Raw genomic sequence first — 5,862 nt, forward strand, 5'->3', positions numbered from 1 at the left:
CATGAAGCGCATATAAAACAATTACTTTATTGATTCGAGAAATATCCATACATTGATATAATTCGAGACCGGTCCCGGCCTAATGCCAAATCGAGTCAACTAAACACAAATCCACAATACCGTTTACAAAAGGCATGAAAATCTACACCGGCGGTCCTAACGTCCAGCACCAAGCTATCCGATCATCCTTACCTAAAGCGACCTGCAAAAAGGACAACGGAGTTGGATGAGTAACCTAATGTTACTCAGTGAGCTGGCGGCCTCTACCCGCAACCTAGACTCTACCCAGACAACCCAAAATAACAATCAATCTAGCCCTAGCATGCAATAAAAGCTAAGGCTAAGCAAACCGTTACTAAGTTAGACTTGGCCTCCTGCCATGATCTAGCTTCAAGTAACGGGAACCTGCATTAAAACAAGTCAACAAGCAATCCCTAGTTAACCATATATACGCTTGAGTTCAGTACTCATGTAGTGTTAGACACTTAGACTATACAAATACCATTGGCCGATCGACCAACAATCAAACAAGAACATGATCAGCCAACCAATGATACCGCATAGCTTTAATATCCACCACCCTTCACAAGCAATCACTCAAACACATATAGGCCAACGTCAGGCCTACACTAACAAAATACACATCAAGCCTAATCCGGTACCTAAGCCAGACTTAGGACTTAATGTCAGAACCTGCAAGCAAATCAATCAACCACAAACACAATCACACTAATAAGACTATGAGTAACTACGACTCGATCTAACTTGTAACACCGTATATCGGTGCTACCCTAACTCGAGGGTTCCATAACCCTCTACGACACTCTAACACAACACTCTAACCTGGGCCCTGGTGACTTCGTGTTCCTCCTCTCTATCGGCAATATCCTATCTCCCTACCACAAAGGCCAGAAGAAGGAACTTTCAACCGACCGCGGCCCACAGTCATTCGGGTCACCGCGCGACAGCCCACAGTCCTTCGGGTCACTGCCACATTACACCGTCGTGTAATACTCAGCCATAGTACATGACACCGTTCGTCTGAGTCTTCCCGATCCAGCGAATAAGGGGTTTCCTTGAACCCGCTGGGTACGAGGCCGAGGAAACACTAATCACCCCTACACAAGCCTAGTATGGGCGGGTCACGCACATACTGTCGGCACACTCACACAACACAAACTCAATCTAGAACCTAACCTAAAGATAAAGTTCCAGATCCTAACTAGACACGACTCCACAACACAAACCAATAGTACCAGTAGTCCGGCCTATATGGCCTAAGACAATTAGTACTAACTACTAAACAATAATATGAATACTAAACAACACAATCAAACCGTTACCCAGATAGTCCAGCCTCCCACTGAGAAACTATCTTTAAAGATAACGGGAACCTGCACTCAATAATATCAACACGCAATAATAGAAAACATGATGCATCCTAGCCCTAGTCCTAGTCAGGTTATTAACTCAGTCTTAATTCCATTCATCTCAGCTTAGCCCTTGCTAAACTGAGTCCGGTTCCATAAATAAAATAACCCTAAGGACTCTACCATTCAATAACGTGATCATTCTAATCTATATGCAGACTCGATCTACCCTAAATTCCAAGTGGAATTCAAACAAACCAACTCACAGTGTTCTAGGCGAGAAGCAGCTGGTTGATCGGAGAAGACTTGGCCAAAACCCAATGGACGCCTTGACTGGACTGGAATGGACTGATCTTGTCTTGGACACAACCTTGGCTTCACCATGAAGAAGTTGACAGGCCTCGACAGGCTGATCTGGACTCGGACAGAACCTCCTCTAGCTTCTGGACAGTTCTTCGGACTTCCCGCGGAGTATCGAGCAGAACTTCGACTGATCTGAACCCGTGGTTCTGAACTAACTCTGGGCAGCACCTCCACTAGACCATCATAGAATATGACTGGCTTGGACGAATTGAATTGGACAGAGCTTCCGCGTCACAATCGTAGAGAATCGCCGATTGGACGGAACTGGCCTTCTCGGTGGAGTATCGGTCTTCAGAATCGACCATACTCTAGAATCGATCACTTCCTTTCTCTCTCTCTCTCTCTCTATAGCCACGTTGACTTGACTCCCATCTGATCTGATCTTCACTTGATTGACCTTCAGTTGGACAGAACCTTCCCAAGGCGATGACTCGAAATCAATAGAGAACTAATCTCGAAAACTCTCTAAAACTCTCGAAATAGCTCGGAATCACTTGCTTTCTTTTTCTACTTTTCTCTCAAGGTTTTAACTTGCTTTTGAAAGGTCTGGATGTGAAGAAATGAGCTGGGGTCGTGGGGTATTTATAGGAGACACCAGCCAATCAGCTTCAGGTTGGTGGCAGCCCGTGTGTCGCTCCGCATGGCTCCGGACGCATGCACGGCGACACCTCGTGCTCCACATGGCTGGCTGCATGTCCAGGATACATGCAGGACGCCACCACTCCTCCCAGATGTCAGGCTGCATGACTGGAGCTCATGCAAGGCGCCACACATCCTCACACATGTCGATCAGCATGCTTCGGTTGCATGCGCGGAGACACCTCGTGCTTGGCCGTTCCACCTCGTGCTTCTATGTGTCAAGCTGCATGTGCAGCTTCCATGCACGGTGACACCTCGAGCTTCTCTTGACACTCAGCTGGTTAGACAGTTGCCACCACGTTCATATCCCTTAGATCAAGCCACCTCGAGCTTCTCGGTTCCTTTGCGCGATTTCGACCCTTCTTGTGAATTTCTGACCCGCGATCAATCCCAAATATTTTTCTGCTCCCATTCTGATTCTCTGAATATTTTTAATAAACTACAGATGATGTCTGATATCCTTTAAAAATATTTCCCGAGCCTCCGGCTTCCTCAAAGAATTTCGTAATACCGAAATTAGGGTTTTCGCCCAACTTCGGGTTTTCCTGTCGTGCTTCAATCCCATCGTGCTTGCTTCCCGTCGTGCTTGCTTCCCGTCCTGCTTAATTCCCGTCCTGCTTCCGACTTATAATGTCTTCAGAATAATATTTTACTGATACGAAGATATTCCGAGAAAACTTCGCGATGAAGAAACGTCAATCTTCCAAAACGTCGAGCTTCTAAACCGTCGTGCTTCAAAAATGTAATTCTTCCAAAACTGCCGTATGATCAATCTAAGACATTTCTAACAATGGTAGAGCAGCTTATCTCAACTCATGCTTCACTCACGATCCATTCTTCGACCTTCTCGTACTTCAAATTTCCCGATCGATCTGTATTGCCCGCGACTCAACCACAAAGATACTCGACCATTCTCTCTCTCTTTTTTTTTTTTTTTTTTTTTTAACGGGTTTCTACAGCTAGCCTTGACACGGGTCGGTTAGACGGATGATCCGATCGCACCAAGACTGGGCGGTTAGGACGAACGGTTGGGAATGACCCAAAGGGCACGAGTTGTCAAGAGTCATGAGTGTTTAAAGGTTGTGAGTTGCCAAAGGGTGTCAGGGACCAAAAGGTACGAGTTACCAAAGGTTGCGAACATCAAAAGGTACGAGAACCAGGAGGCACGATTGGCCAAAGGGTGCATGTTCCAAACGGTGTCTTTCGGGACAGGCTAGGACCGATCCTTATGGATCAGCCTATGGCTTGTCTAGTTAAGACAAGGTCACGGTTTGTCTAAGCCAAGGTAGAGTCGCAAGGTCTGACCGGTTGCTAAGCCTTCCGGATTAGGCTTGAGGCTTACTAGGCCGATTGGATCCAGGCCTAAGGCCGGATCAGGTAAGGGAGTCCGTTGGGCCATTGAGCCGGACTCCATTGGCCGGTCGCACCTAGATTCTATCCGGATAGACGGATTGGTCTTTGGGGACGATCCGGATCTGTTCGTGTGTTCTGTTATCTATTCTGGACTATCTATCTGATTCTAAGTCAAGGGGTGGTTGGTTGAATGACTTAGGATACGGTAGGTAGGTTCATACGTTTTATGATTATGTTGACTGAGGTTTATCTAAGTTCTAGGAACCAAGCCAAGCATTGTAGAATCAATCCGTTCTATTCTCGGTTATGATTAATGCTTATCTGGTTGTGGTTTCAGGAACTAAGGATGGTTCTGGTCAAGCCAAGGAGCCGTGAAGGCTCGGTCAGTGAGAGGCTGTGTAACGTGTGGTTAGATGATGCTAGGGATGAACTAGTGATTGTCTATGAGACTGTTAAGAAGTTGTGTATTGAATCTCATGTTTCTAAGTAATACAAAGTTTATACATTGTTATTCCGCTGTGCAATCTGTTCCTTTGTTTATGAACCTCATATTCGAATATGACTTAGTAACTAATAGACTTAAAAATGGATCAAACAAGCAGAGAAATTAATAAGTAAGCCTGCGGACTCCATCAGGTCGAGAGGCCAGGGTTCGGGTCTTACAAGTTGGTATCAGAGCATGCTTGATTCTAGGATAGTTGGGTTAGGCAGTCCACACACACACACGCAGCCAGCTGATTAGGTCTCACGGTGAGGTTTGATTGCTTAGTCTAGGGATTGTTTTGTTTTGTTTATGTTAGTGTGTTTCGTACTAACATTGTCTGAATCCTTAGGCTGGAAAAAGCAAATCGGGAAAGTCCCGAAAGAGTAAGAAAACAGCCGGTCAGTCTAGTCAAGTGGCCATGGACGGGACCAATCTATCCGGATTGCAAACCGATCCGGCCGCAGCTGACACTAGAGACGTGTTGCCAACTGATCAGGCTAATCTTACGGGGACGCAACAGGATGGTCAGGAACATCGGGAGAGTGATGAGGAAGTGGAATCCTCGAACGCTAACCGTGATGGTGACCAGCATGAGAGAGTGGCCGATGGAACGGCTAATGTGCCCGCAACACTGTCCAAAGAGGACTTGTTAGAGGCCATGAAGGTAATGGGGACTCAGGTTGCGGCTATGGCGCAACTGTTCACGCCACTAGTGAACTCCTCGGTTGGCCAGGCTACGCCTGTGGCTACGACCACCCCCAACACCAATGGTCCAGTTGTGGAAACGGTTGAGGTGATCGAGATCGATCCACCGGAAAAGTCTGGAAAGAAGGTGGACTATCTGAGTCTGCTTCAACATTTATCCAGGTTGGGTACGAAGCATTTCTCCGGTAGCACCGACCCTATTGTGGCAGACGAGTGGAGGAGTAGGTTGGTCCGAAACTTTCAATCAACTCGCTGTCCAGTGGATTACAGACGCGACATTGCGGTTCACTTCCTGGAAGGGGACGCGCATAACTGGTGGCTTGCAGTGGACAAGCGCACCAATGGGAGTCTGGAAAGTTTTGCGGACTTTGAAGTTGAATTCAACCGCAAATACTTCCCTGCTGAGGCTTGGGATCGTCTGGAAGCTCAGTTTCTAGATTTGGCCCAAGGCCGCAGGACCGTACGGGAGTACGAAGAAGAGTTCAACCGGCTCAGACGGTTTGTTGGAAGAGAGCTGGAGGACGAGGCAGTCCAGGTCCGTAGGTTCATCCGAGGCCTAAGGCCCGAACTGAAGACCCATTGCTCGATCCGCACTTTCAACACCGTCGGAGAACTGGTGGAACGGGTGGCTTTGCTAGAGTCTAACTTGGCTGAAGAAGCTAAGCTTAAGGCTAAGTCACAGTCTGGCCCGTCGGGCAAAACAAATGATAAAAAGAGGAAGTGGGACCAGGTGGACGGAGGTAAGACCTCTGGTGGCCGACCTACATGTCCCAAGTGTGGAAAGAATCATCCCGGTGAGTGCTGGAAGGCCATGGGGGCTTGTGTGCGATGTGGCAGCATGGATCACACGATCCAAAACTGCACTCGACCAAACCGATTCTCCGACCAGTCCAGTGGCAGCGGCTCCGTGACTTGCTTCCTATGTGGCAAGACTGGACACTACAAGTC

Source organism: Brassica napus, unplaced genomic scaffold (genome assembly GCF_020379485.1).
Source record: "Brassica napus cultivar Da-Ae unplaced genomic scaffold, Da-Ae ScsIHWf_178;HRSCAF=317, whole genome shotgun sequence".
Lineage (NCBI taxonomy): Eukaryota > Viridiplantae > Streptophyta > Magnoliopsida > Brassicales > Brassicaceae > Brassica > Brassica napus.